We start from the raw sequence: 14715 nt of genomic DNA on the forward strand, positions 1-14715 counted from the left end.
ATAAAATTGTGTATTGCTTATAAAATCGTTTTCATTACTTTAAAGTTTCATTAAATATTTTTAGAGATTTATAAAATTCATAGAGTGATATTTCGATAATCAGTCAGCTCTAAATGATTTTCTGTGTAGTTTCAAGTGGGGTGTTTTTAATAATTTCAAAAATGATCCAAAAATCATGAAAATCATATTTTATTAGTTTTTAATTATTCTAAGAATTTTAAAATTATTTTGGTATTTGTCTGGATCATTTTATCTGTGAGTTTGTTCGTTAAATTGTCAAAACAGTCCGAGGCCGAGCTGGCAGGGCCGCGTGTCATTTGTTTTAGATACGTGGCAAGCTTCTGTTGTAATCAGTTGTGTTAATTTTTTTTTTTTATAAACTAAAACATCAATCTCTCTCACCTGTATCTCTCCACCGTCTCTCAAATCTCTCTCCACTCTCTCTCCCTCACAAACTCAATCTCTCCACGCTCTCTCACCCTCACACCTCTCTCTCTCTCGCCTGAATCTCTCTGAACTCTCATCTCTCCCTAAATCTCTCTCCCCGCGCGCGCACCTCTCCCTGGTTCCTCTCTGGTTTCCGGCCGCCGCTGGTTCACCGCCGTTCGCCCCCAGTCGACGCTCGTGCTCTGTTTTCCGGCCACCTCTGCCAGCCTCCGTTCCCTCTTCCTTCCTTCCCATTTTTCAGTTCGTTTCCTACCGATTAGCTGCTGTATATATGCGTATATATGTGCGATTGTGGGTGTAATTGTGTGTGTGTGAATCTGAGGTCGTGTGTGTGCGAGTGCAGAGTATCGATGCCGTGTGTCCAGTGTGTGTTTTGTGTGCGTATCTGTGTGTGTTCCAGTGTGTACAGCGTGGGTGAGTCTGGGGGTCAAGTATATTATTTACGGACGTTAATTAGTGTGGCTGTGTGGAGTGTCTAGTGATTTGAGTCATGAACTTGAGCTTCCGATATGCTTTTAATTTTTATTTCGGTTGTTGGGATTATTTGTTGGATTAGTTGGTATTTGTAACTTGGATTATTGGGATTGATTACAGGTTGTTTTGGTTTTGTTGTGTCGATATAATATCGACTGGTAGTCCGATAAATAGAGGAGGTGCTGCCCGATTTTTAAATAAAATTAGATTTTAAATTATACGGGAACGTCTCCTGTAATTATCGAGCTATCAACCGAGTTTATAAATAATATATATATGTATATATATGTGACTTGGTGTAATATTTTATGAAAAGTATTATAACCCTATTTTCTCGTACTATCAGTGGATCGTACATTTTGAATTCAACCCGAACCTGATTTGAATTGTGTGAGCCTTATTTGCTTATTTGTACTACCTTTATATTTGAGTCGGGTTGTACTATCGAAGGGGTTAGAGTCTAGCGATGATGTCTGACATAGAGACTGTCTAATTTAGGATTGTTCGATCCTGTAGGTTCTGTTTCGGGACACCAGTTTTCGAAAGGCTAGTCGACTCCCTTCATAGCATCTGATTCCTATACCTCAGCAAGGCAAGTACCACTGACCATACTCTCGATGGTTCAGATTATATATGAATAAAGTAGAGCAAGAATGCATCTCAAATGTCAAATGTTTTAAGTACATATTCCCCGATTACTATGGAATTCAAATATCTTTTTAAATTGTTTTAGGGGAATAGTAACTTGGATATCTATCCCGGTTGTGATTTAAATTCTGAAAATGTTTAGTGATTATCATTGCTAAACCTGCGATATAATTTTTTAGACATGGTATTGATTCATGAATATCATGTAATGGTTTTGAAAATGGGATGGATACGAATCAAACTGAAACTGGAAATGGATCAGATATTTCTATTTGGAGCTGCGTAAGAGGTTCCGTTATTTGATAACGACCCAGCATGGTGGCGTAAGAGGCTTGCGTGGTTTACACACCCAAAACCACCTGGTCCAGCGTCTAAAGACCTAGCTAGTCTTTAGGTTCCGGAACATTATTTCGTGATGGCCGACTAGAGCCGTCCGGTGTTGATAGACTGATCAGCTGTCTTCACCTGTTAAGCGTCCAATATATCTGATATTCGTTTTAGATAAAAAACCTGTATAGCATGCTAGTGATAAAATTTTGAAACTAAAACTTATGATTATCACATTTTTCCGGCATGCTAATAAATGTTGATTTCCAGTTTCATATCAAATGATGATTTACTGTTTTATGTTCGAAGCATGCATGTTTTCTATTCTCTTGCTCTTATAAACTGTTTTATGATTTTATCTTATGTTTATTCATATTGGTACTGCTGAGCGATTCATAGCTCACCCTTGCAAAATATTTACATAACTGTTTCAGATGCCTAGAACGAGACCGCCTAGACGACCATTGACCAGCAGTGGACGGGGTTCCATCCCTCCACCCATGTTGGGCACGTTTGAGGTAGTGGAGTCAGATATTATAAGTTACGGTATTGTATTAATTAGCGAGTTTATTCGGATTTAAGATTTATGGTAATGTAATATTCAGGTGACTTAAATCATACTTAAACCTGGCCAGATCCTAGTCAGGGGTTGTATTATTATTATTAGTATATTCAGGTTGTGTTTCCTTTTTATTATTAGTGACGTCAACTCTTACCCCGGGGTTGAGGCTGTCACAGTTGGTATCAGAGCCACAGGTTTAAGTCCCTGATTTAGGTTAGGTACAGGGTCTCGAGTCATTAGACTAGTTGTTCAAGTGTGAGTTGGCAACTCATATAGAGTCGCAAGTCTGGAGTTTAGTCGAGGGTTTCGAAGGAGGTTACCCTGGCACCTATTATTGTTACGAGAATCAACCTTGATATGTTAGTTTGTGATCTGGGCAGGCTCCTATTGAGATTTCCAGCGATTCAGAGACACCTCACCATTCATCTTCCCAGGGCCAGGAGTCTAGCCCTGATGAGTCCTTCCCTCAGTGGAACCCTATTGCCACTACTCAGTATCCCCCTTCTGGTTTTGAGGCTGAGTCCAGCTCTAGACCCCGCATAGTCCGCAGATCCGTATCTGCTGTTCGTGACTTTCCACTCGGGTGTGGGCCGTCTGCTGTTAGACCGCCTGGGCGACCACCTGTGTCACCACCTATGTCACCATTTATGCCACCATCTGTGCCACCATCCATGCCATCGCCTGTGCTGCCACAGATTCCATCACCTACCTACCCCTCGGGTATCAGGTCTCCTATCCCTTATCACGTGCATCAGGCTGTAGATAGGACCTTTATCAGGGAGCACAGCCCCACTTTAGCAGCCCATCTTGATCAGGTTCCTATTGGACCTTACCAGGGCGTCCGAGTACCATCCCCAAATATCCAGGCCCGAGTGAGAGCATTGACCCAGGCTGCCATAGCAAGAGCCCGTCAGGTGGAGCCCTATGCTAGTCCCACAGCTAGGGCAGTGCATTATCAGCATTTAGTGGATTGGTTGGTTTTTGAGCTGGGATCTATTGGGGGTAATGACTAGATGTTGTGTTTTTGGGAGTTGTGACTGTTAGGATCCGGACTAGCGTGCCTTGTAGAGTTCGGAATCCTATAGTTTCCTTTTCAGGTGTATGTTGTAGTAGCAGTATTTTTGTTGTATATTCGGATAGTGGTTGTGTATTGTAGCAGTTGTATAGTTCTTGTACCATATTCTTTCTAGCATGTATGAGGTAGTGTACTGTTGTTGGATTGTATTTCTTTCAGCTTTGCATCTGGATATTGTATGGTTGTTGTATTATATTTCTTTTACCGTTGTATCATTTTCATTTTTGCACTGTTGCTCTTGTTGATTGTTATCATTGTATTGTTATTTCTGTTGACGATATTGTTGGTTTAGCTACTCATTATAATCAGAGCCCAACAGATATAAAATTTGGGTAAATTTTTAATAAAACTGAATCTTTCTCTTTTAAAATGTTTCAGAAAATGCCACCAAAGAAAGCAAACCATTCAAATTCTTCGGGTAATGAGTCTGTTGGGGGTTCTGCTATGAATGATGTGCTGGACATGCTGCGCCAGCAATCTGTCCAAATGGCTCAGCAGCAGCAACAATTTCAACAACAGCAACTCCAATACCAACAGCAACAACAACAGCAGCAGCAGTTGATACAACAGCAACAACAGCAAATCCAGCAGCAACAGCTGCAAATGCAACAACAGACCTTTCATAGGGGACCAAATCAGACCACTAGTTTCAAGACTTTTCAGTCAGTGAAGCCCCCGGAGTTTAAAGGCGAAATGAATCCTGTAGCTGCAAGTCTGTGGCTTAAAGAAATGGAGAAAGCCTTCACTTTGACCCAGGTAAGTGATGAGCTTAAAACTGAGTATGCTAGTTACTTCCTTAAGAATGAAGCTAATTATTGGTGGGAGTCTACTCGGGCATTAGAAGGAGAAGGTCCTGTTGAATGGACCAGATTTACAGAGTTGTTTTTGAATAAGTATTTCCCGAGTAGTTTGGCGAACCAAATGGAAATTGAATTTTTGGAGTTGAAGCAAGGAGAAAAGAGTGTGACTGAGTATGAGAACAAGTTTATAGAACTTGCCCGTTTTGTGCCAGTATATGTAAGCACGGAGTCTCAGAAAGCTAAAAGGTTTCAGCAAGGGTTGAAGCCTGAGATTAGGAGTGGAGTTGTAGCTTTACAACTCACTACATATACCTCGGTGGTCCAGGCTGCCTTAGTGATAGAAAGTGATCAGAAGCTGGCCGCCAAAGAGAAAGGCGATACAAAGAGGAAATTTGATAATGTTGAGGATAAGTCTGGATCAGGCGGACCCAGCCAAAGGTTTCAAGGGAGTATCGGAAGGAATAGGAATCAAGGATTCCGTAGACAGAACTTTCCCCCAGCTAGACCCAGTACGACTTCAGTTGGTTCCGACCAAAGCAGGTTCGTGAGAACCCCGATTGCAAATTGTAAACGATGTGGAAAGAGACATGGTGGATTGTGCAAGATGAATGTGGATTGCTTCAGGTGCGGGCAGAAGGGTCATTACTCGACAGAATGCAGGATACAGAATCCAGGAATAACCTGTCACAAGTGTGGTAAGGTGGGTCATGTGGCCAACAATTGTAGGAGCAATATTCAGACTAGTGTTGGAGGCAGCTCGTCTCAGGGACCAGTTAATAGTACTGCGAGGGCCAGAACCTTTAAGATGACCAAGAAGTCTACCCCTCAGGATTCCGATGTAGTTGCTGGTACGCTTTCTCTTAACTTCGTACCTGTTAAAGTTTTGTTTGATACTGGAGCATCCAAGTCATTTATATCTAAGGGTTGTGTAAGTAGAATGGATCTAATGTTGGAAGATTTACCTGAGTCGTTAACCATAGAAGTAGCTGATCAGGATAAGGTCTCAGTAAACCAGTTTTGCCCCAAGTGTCAACTAGAAATCTTAGGCCATTCCTTTCCAGCTGATTTGATACCCTTTGAGTTAGGAGGATTTGATGTGATCTTAGGAATGGATTGGTTGTCTCTATATAAGGTGAAGATTGATTGTAAGAAAAAGAAGGTGATTATATTTACAGAGGACAATGAAAAGGTTGTTTTTCAAGGACAGAGACAAGAAAAGAAATTTCTCTCGATTATGCAAGTAAAGAAACTGCTAAGACAAGGCTGTGAAGCTTATCTAGCCCATATTCTGGATACCAAGAAAGAAACTCCAAAATTAGAAGAGATTCCTGTAGTAAGAGAATACCCGGAAGTTTTCCCTGAGGAATTGCCAGGATTACCACCGGATCGGGAAATAGAGTTTTCTATTGATTTAGTGCCTGGAGCTGAGCCAGTGTCGAAAGCGCCATATCGGATGGCCCCAATAGAGATGAAAGAATTGGCTAAGCAACTTCAAGAATTGTTGGATAAGGGAGTAATTAGACCGAGTGTATCCCCGTGGGGTGCTCCGGTACTGTTTGTGAAAAAGAAGGATGGTACGATGAGATTATGCATTGATTATAGGGAATTGAATAAGTTGACTATTAAGAATAAGTATCCCTTACCCAGGATTGATGATTTGTTTGATCAGCTAAAGGGAGCCTGTTGTTTCTCTAAAATTGATCTGAGATCTGGATACCATCAGTTAAAGATTAAACCTGAAGATATACCAAAGACAGCGTTTAGAACCAGATATGGACATTATGAGTTTTTGGTTATGTCGTTTGGGCTTACAAATGCCCCAGCTGCTTTTATGGATTTGATGAATCGAGTATTCAAGGAGTTCTTGGATAAGTTTGTAATTGTTTTTATTGATGATATTTTAATCTATTCAAGGACTGAGGAAGATCATGCGGAGCATTTGAGGATTTCCTTGCAGAGACTAAAGGAGAAGCAGTTATATGCTAAGTTTTCGAAATGCGAATTCTGGTTGGAAGAAGTTCAATTTTTAGGGCATGTGGTTAGTAAAGATGGTATTAAAGTGGATCCCGCAAAGATTGAAGCTGTATCCAAGTGGGAACAGCCAAAGAACCCAACAGAGATAAGGAGTTTTCTTGGATTGGCTGGTTATTATCGGAGATTTGTTAAAGATTTCGCCAAGATAGCCACTCCATTGACTAAGTTGACTAGAAAGAACGAGAAATTTATTTGGAATGAGAAATGTGAGGAAAGTTTTCAAGAATTGAAAAAGAGGTTAGTAACAGCTCCAGTGTTAGCATTGCCAGATGAAGGAGGTAATTTTGTTATTTACAGTGATGCTTCTTTGAAGGGTTTAGGTTGTGTATTGATGCAGCACGATAAGGTTATTGCATACGCGTCTAGACAACTGAAACCCCATGAGCAAAAGTACCCAGTTCATGATTTGGAGTTGGCAGCAATTATTTTCGCTTTGAAGTTGTGGAGACATTACCTGTACGGAGAGAAGTGCGATATTTACACAGATCATAAGAGCTTAAAATATATATTTACTCAAAAGGACTTGAATATGAGACAAAGAAGGTGGTTGGAATTGATTAAGGATTATGATTGTTCTATTAACTACCACCCAGGTAAAGCTAATGTAGTGGCAGATGCATTGAGTAGGAAGGAAAGATTAAATCTGATGGGAATCGCTGATGAACTGTCAAAGGAATTGGAAAAGTTAAAGATTGAAGTTCAAACTCCAGGGAGTCAAAAGGAGAGTTCGCATGAAATTATATTTCAGCCAGAGTTATTAGAAAAGATTAGAAGATGTCAAGAAGAAGTCATGGATCAAGCCCCAGATAGTTTGACTGGTGAAGAAATTAGCACCCAAAAAGACAGTAAGGGTATCCTTAGATTTTCTTCCAGAATTTGGATTCCAAATGTACCTGAGTTGAAGGGTGAAATTTTGCAAGAAGCTCATAGTTCTAGATTCTCAATTCATCCAGGAAGTACTAAGATGTATCAAGACTTGAAGGAAAATTATTGGTGGCCAGGAATGAAGAAAGAGATAGCAGATTGGGTCAGCAAATGTCTAACCTGTCAGAAAGTGAAGGCGGAACACCAAAGACCAAGTGGATTGCTGCAACCTCTAGAGATTCCCCAATGGAAATGGGAAGAGATTGCAATGGATTTTGTAGTTGGCCTACCGAGGACCCGATCAAACCACGATGCTATTTGGGTAATTATCGATAGATTAACTAAGTCCGCGCATTTTCTCCCTATCAATGAAAGGTACTCTTTAGAAAAGTTAGTTAAGTTATATTTGGATGAGATTGTGACTAAGCATGGAGTTCCTGTAGCAATTGTATCTGATCGAGATCCAAGATTTAATTCGAGATTTTGGTCTAAGTTTCAAGAGTGCTTAGGAACCAAGTTAAAGATGAGTACTGCATACCATCCTCAGACAGACGGGCAAAGTGAAAGGACAATTCAGACTATAGAGGATATGCTGAGAGTTTGTGTGTTGGATTTCAAGGGAAACTGGGATGATCACCTACCATTAATAGAGTTTTCTTATAATAATAGTTATCACGCCAGTATTGGAATGCCACCTTATGAAGCGCTATATGGTCGTAAGTGTCGATCCCCTCTCTACTGGGAAGAAGTGGGTGAAAGAAAGTTATTAGGTCCTGAGCTAGTTCAGCAAACCAAAGAAGCAGTGTTGTTAATTCGTGAAAGGTTAGAAGCAGCTCAGAACAGGCAGAGAAAGTACGCAGACGAGCATCGAAAAGATATGGATATAAAAGTCGGGTCAGTAGTGTTACTTAAGGTCTCGCCATGGAAAGGATTGGTTAGATTTGGTAAGAAGGGTAAGTTGAGTCCTAGATATATCGGGCCATTTGAAGTCTTAAGAAAGGTGGGTAAAGTCGCTTATGAGTTAGCCTTACCGCCTCAGTTTCAACATATTCATAATGTCTTTCATGTGTCCATGCTGAAGCCATATGTTCCTGGTTCAAACCAAGTCATTGAGTATGAACCAATTGAGATTCAGCCAGACTTGACTTATATAGAACAACCAGTTCAGATTCTAGATCGCAAGGAGCGAGTTCTTAGGAATAAGACTACTCCGATTGTAAGAGTGCTTTGGAGGAATCCCCGTGTAGAAGAATCTACCTGGGAACTAGAGTCAGAGATGTTAGACAGATATCCTCACTTGTTCAGTTAGTCCAGATTCTGAGGGCAGAATCTTTTTAAGGGGGGAAGACTATAACGATCTGTAAATTTGTAAATATTTAATAAATAAATTTATTATCTGTTTATTATGTGCTCAGTATTATCTGGTTGTGCTGTGATTATGTTCTCGAGAGTCGGTGTATTTCATTTCTATTTGATTGTCGAGCTGTGTTATTGATTTCTATCTGTTATGGATTTTATAGAGATTGAATTTTATAAAATTGTGTATTGCTTATAAAATCGTTTTCATTACTTTAAAGTTTCATTAAATATTTTTAGAGATTTATAAAATTCATAGAGTGATATTTCGATAATCAGTCAGCTCTAAATGATTTTCTGTGTAGTTTCAAGTGGGGTGTTTTTAATAATTTCAAAAATGATCCAAAAATCATGAAAATCATATTTTATTAGTTTTTAATTATTCTAAGAATTTTAAAATTATTTTGGTATTTGTCTGGATCATTTTATCTGTGAGTTTGTTCGTTAAATTGTCAAAACAGTCCGAGGCCGAGCTGGCAGGGCCGCGTGTCATTTGTTTTAGATACGTGGCAAGCTTCTGTTGTAATCAGTTGTGTTAATTTTTTTTTATAAACTAAAACATCAATCTCTCTCACCTGTATCTCTCCACCGTCTCTCAAATCTCTCTCCACTCTCTCTCCCTCACAAACTCAATCTCTCCACGCTCTCTCACCCTCACACCTCTCTCTCTCGCCTGAATCTCTCTGAACTCTCATTTCTCCCTAAATCTCTCTCCCCGCGCGCGCACCTCTCCCTGGTTCCTCTCCGGTTTCCGGCCGCCGCTGGTTCACCGCCGTTCGCCCCCAGTCGACGCTCGTGCTCTGTTTTCCGGCCACCTCTGCCAGCCTCCGTTCCCTCTTCCTTCCTTCCCATTTTTCAGTTCGTTTCCTACCGATTAGCTGCTGTATATATGCGTATATATGTGCGATTGTGGGTGTAATTGTGTGTGTGTGAATCTGAGGTCGTGTGTGTGCGAGTGCAGAGTATCGAGGCCGTGTGTCCAGTGTGTGTTTTGTGTGCGTATCTGTGTGTGTTCCAGTGTGTACAGCGTGGGTGAGTCTGGGGGTCAAGTATATTATTTACGGACGTTAATTAGTGTGGCTGTGTGGAGTGTCTAGTGATTTGAGTCATGAACTTGAGCTTCCGATATGCTTTTAATTTTTATTTCGGTTGTTGGGATTATTTGTTGGATTAGTTGGTATTTGTAACTTGGATTATTGGGATTGATTACAGGTTGTTTTGGTTTTGTTGTGTCGATATAATATCGACTGGTAGTCCGATAAATAGAGGAGGTGCTGCCCGATTTTTAAATAAAATTAGATTTTAAATTATACGGGAACGTCTCCTGTAATTATCGAGCTATCAACCGAGTTTATAAATAATATATATATGTATATATATGTGACTTGGTGTAATATTTTATGAAAAGTATTATAACCCTATTTTCTCGTACTATCAGTGGATCGTACATTTTGAATTCAACCCGAACCTGATTTGAATTGTGTGAGCCTTATTTGCTTATTTGTACTACCTTTATATTTGAGTCGGGTTGTACTATCGAAGGGGTTAGAGTCTAGCGATGATGTCTGACATAGAGACTGTCTAATTTAGGATTGTTCGATCCTGTAGGTTCTGTTTCGGGACACCAGTTTTCGAAAGGCTAGTCGACTCCCTTCATAGCATCTGATTCCTATACCTCAGCAAGGCAAGTACCACTGACCATACTCTCGATGGTTCAGATTATATATGAATAAAGTAGAGCAAGAATGCATCTCAAATGTCAAATGTTTTAAGTACATATTCCCCGATTACTATGGAATTCAAATATCTTTTTAAATTGTTTTAGGGGAATAGTAACTTGGATATCTATCCCGGTTGTGATTTAAATTCTGAAAATGTTTAGTGATTATCATTGCTAAACCTGCGATATAATTTTTTAGACATGGTATTGATTCATGAATATCATGTAATGGTTTTGAAAATGGGATGGATACGAATCAAACTGAAACTGGAAATGGATCAGATATTTCTATTTGGAGCTGCGTAAGAGGTTCCGTTATTTGATAACGACCCAGCATGGTGGCGTAAGAGGCTTGCGTGGTTTACACACCCAAAACCACCTGGTCCAGCGTCTAAAGACCTAGCTAGTCTTTAGGTTCCGGAACATTATTTCGTGATGGCCGACTAGAGCCGTCCGGTGTTGATAGACTGATCAGCTGTCTTCACCTGTTAAGCGTCCAATATATCTGATATTCGTTTTAGATAAAAAACCTGTATAGCATGCTAGTGATAAAATTTTGAAACTAAAACTTATGATTATCACATTTTTCCGGCATGCTAATAAATGTTGATTTCCAGTTTCATATCAAATGATGATTTACTGTTTTATGTTCGAAGCATGCATGTTTTCTATTCTCTTGCTCTTATAAACTGTTTTATGATTTTATCTTATGTTTATTCATATTGGTACTGCTGAGCGATTCATAGCTCACCCTTGCAAAATATTTACATAACTGTTTCAGATGCCTAGAACGAGACCGCCTAGACGACCATTGACCAGCAGTGGACGGGGTTCCATCCCTCCACCCATGTTGGGCACGTTTGAGGTAGTGGAGTCAGATATTATAAGTTACGGTATTGTATTAATTAGCGAGTTTATTCGGATTTAAGATTTATGGTATTGTAATATTCAGGTGACTTAAATCATACTTAAACCTGGCCAGATCCTAGTCAGGGGTTGTATTATTATTATTAGTATATTCAGGTTGTGTTTCCTTTTTATTATTAGTGACGTCAACTCCTACCCCGGGGTTGAGGCTGTCACACAAGACGTTCAGAAGGTTGTTGGCCAAGGTTAAGTCCGGCATACCAGTCTCCCTAAAGTTGTTAAGACGGCTGTGGAAGAATTTACAATTAATCATCCCAGTGGCCAGTGCTGTGTGCTCCTGGTAAAAGCAAAAGATGAAGACACTGAGTTTAGTTTCTATTTTTAAGAGAACAGCGCAGAATTACTTATTAATTAAAATAGATACCGGGATATGCTTCAGATTGGATTTTTTTAACATATTCCTCGGTATCTCTGACATATCTGGTACATTTTGTGAATATTTAGGCTACACATGTAGGATTTTGGTTCAACCGAGCGGAAGTTTATCTATTACTCGTATGGTAATTACTCTTTGCTATATTGTATCCATTTGGGGCCTTCTTATTTTAAAATTTTAAATGAATCAGTTCTCAACATGATATCAGTGCTCGGTTGGCGGATGTCTGTGATCCACTCTTCAACTTAAAAATGAGATTTCGAGTGAAACTCAAAAACGAGATTTCGAGTGAAAGGGAGTGTCGAAATATACATAGATATGGATGATTATGTAGTGTTAAAACAAAGGAAGATATACATAACATTGATATAGATGTTGATAAATTTTAATTTTTAAAAGGATAGAAACTGATACACAATTATGTACAGAATTCTACTATCATTCTCTTTTCATTTATTATCTTTAGTCTACTCTTCGTCCCTCTGCTTTGATTTTTTCTTTCGACCCTCTGCTTTATTTTTTTCTATTGCCTTGGAGTCTTTGTATGCTGCTACTTTTATTATACAGTTTAATCATTTTTTACAATTTTATTGTATAAACAAATATATTTAGAGTTAAGTTCAATAGAGTACACAAAAACATTGGAGTATTGGAGTACAAATCATAATTTTTTAGTTTGATCCTATATAATATCTTTGATTATCCAAATTTTGATATAATCTATCATTTATAAGTTGTCTTGCACATAATTGTCAATTAATCATTAATATCTTTCGACTTTAACAAGTATTAGGATTATTCTTCTGCTTATTAGTTATAGTGCAGAACATAGAGTCCAACGATTTATAAAAGTAATTATTCAACCATTTGATTACGATGTTTATGTTGCAGAATATAATGTGTATGTTGTCAAATATTTACAAATATTATTGGACAAAAAAATTTGAAATTTAGATGACTAGATTACATTTTATCCAACTTTGTACTTCAATACTCCAATTTTTTTTATACTCCATAGAACTTAACTCTATATTTATATTATACATTGATATGTTTGTTTTACTTGTATTATCTAATTCATTTTTTTATTATTATCTTTATAACTTTATAATTTGATATATTTGTCCTTCTATTAGATAATAATTTATTTATTGTACTTTTGTAGAGGACTTGTTTATTTTATATTCTAAAAATAAAATAAATATTTGAATTGTTTTGGAATATAAAATAAAAAAGTTTCGTATAAATATATCAGCTAATTAAGAGAAAGAATATACGTCTACAAAATAAATTTAAATATATACTTTAAATTAAAAGTTGTCAAAATTTTATTTGAACAAAAAATGGTTAAACATTCACAACTACATGTATAACAAAGTGCTCGCTGAATATAAAATTCTAAATAATGTTTAAAAATTTAAAATTTAGAATATTCATTATCTTAATTTAAAAGTAATAATTGCCATTTAAAATATTATAATCGTACAAAAATATTTCATGTATAACAAATATGTTAAATATGTTGGTAATATGTATAACAAATATGTTAAATATTTTACCCGTGCTACGCACCGAATGGTTATTTTAATAAAATAAAGATAAATTTGTATATTTATAAAATAAAGTATATATTATTTTGATATTATTTATAAAATTTTATTACATAATATAGGTATAAATTTTTTTAAAAAATAATATTATTTCTTAAATATTCTAATTTGATTAACCGTAAATGTCCCTCGTATTATATTAAATGAAATAACCTTATTTTCTTTTCAATCAAATATCATACACTTTCCGTCCCATTCGATTGTATACGTTTCATTTTCACTGCTCAGCACACGTTTTAAGCCTCTTGTGAAATATAATTCTATAATTTATTTCTAAAATTTCTTTTTTGTGTATAAAAATATGAATGTTATATTTTTATACAAAAAAAAAGAAAATTTTAAAAATAAGTTACAGAACTATACTTTATTGAAGTATTAAAATCCGCGTGGCGCCCTCATCCCCCATTGTATTCTATTGGCCGGGACGAAGGGAGTATAAGGATCGACTATTGTTTAGAGATCGTGAAATGCAACCCATGCTCCTAGTTTCGGTCCCAAAATTTGAATTATCTCATTTTAGTTCCAATTTGCACCGATGCTGATCTAAACTAATTCGTTTTTATAATATGAAATATTCAAAACTAATAAGAGTACAAAAGATGTACATATAAAATTATATTATTTTCAACAATTATGTAATATTTATATATAATTTTTTTTATAGTATATAAGGTAATGTCAGATTAAGGTTAATCGGATCGGGTGGAAGCATCCCCTAATATCAGTTATTATTATTATATATAACTTATTTAATTTGTAAGCATAAATTCGTTTAGATCTGCATGATTAGTCTTTATAGACACATTTTAAAAAATTGGTATGCACTTAACTTATTTATGAATCAATATAAATTATTAAACACAGTAGAGCATGCAGTAAAAATATAAATTTGTAAAACTTTACTTATGTAAATTAAATATTATGAATTTGAAAAGATAAATATATTTGATATTTGTATCTATTTTTAACCACTAATATAAGGAAAATTTTGTTGTATTAAACTGCAAAGTCCATGTGAGATTTCTAAAAACTGATCATTCTGGATGCTAACTTGTTTTGATTTTATATTATTTCTCTCATTATAATTATATATTTATATTTATAAAATTGATGTTTATTATAGATGAGTGTTAATTTAATTTTTTAAAATAGAAAATATTTAATTTTATATCATATAATACTCGAAAGGCCATGCACGTCACGTAATACATGTTAACATTTTAACCATTGCAACAAAAGAAAACTGTTTGTTTGTCATCAAATATATAAAAAGCTCGTTTGTTTCGCATAATTTAAAAAAGATCTATTAAACTGATCTAATATAAATTCTTAAATTCAATAGAGTATGCTGTAAAAGTATAAATTTATAAAAATTCACTTATGTAAATAAAATTTTAAAAAATAAATATATATTAGATTTTTATATTTATTTTCAGCCACCGATATAATGTAAATTTTGTCTTAAAATTGTTGCTATCGGAACTTTAGCCTCTTT

At 36.5% G+C, this 14715-nt stretch overlaps 2 long non-coding RNA genes across 2 annotated transcripts; both read left to right on the forward strand.

Annotated features, from left to right (window-relative positions):
* Positions 1–566: 566 nt before the first annotated feature.
* Positions 567–2465, forward strand: LOC135149715 (uncharacterized). Its single transcript, XR_010287877.1, has 3 exons — positions 567–687; positions 1438–1513; positions 2331–2465. It is a non-coding gene; the product is annotated as an uncharacterized LOC135149715 (long non-coding RNA).
* A 6844-nt stretch (positions 2466–9309) lies between these two features.
* On the forward strand, positions 9310–11314 carry LOC135149376 (uncharacterized). The gene is made up of 3 exons (XR_010287831.1): positions 9310–9445; positions 10196–10271; positions 11089–11314. It is a non-coding gene; the product is annotated as an uncharacterized LOC135149376 (long non-coding RNA).
* Positions 11315–14715: the final 3401 nt, after the last annotated feature.

The sequence above is a fragment of the Daucus carota genome, chromosome 9, assembly GCF_001625215.2.
Source record: "Daucus carota subsp. sativus chromosome 9, DH1 v3.0, whole genome shotgun sequence".
Taxonomy (NCBI): Eukaryota; Viridiplantae; Streptophyta; class Magnoliopsida; order Apiales; family Apiaceae; genus Daucus; species Daucus carota.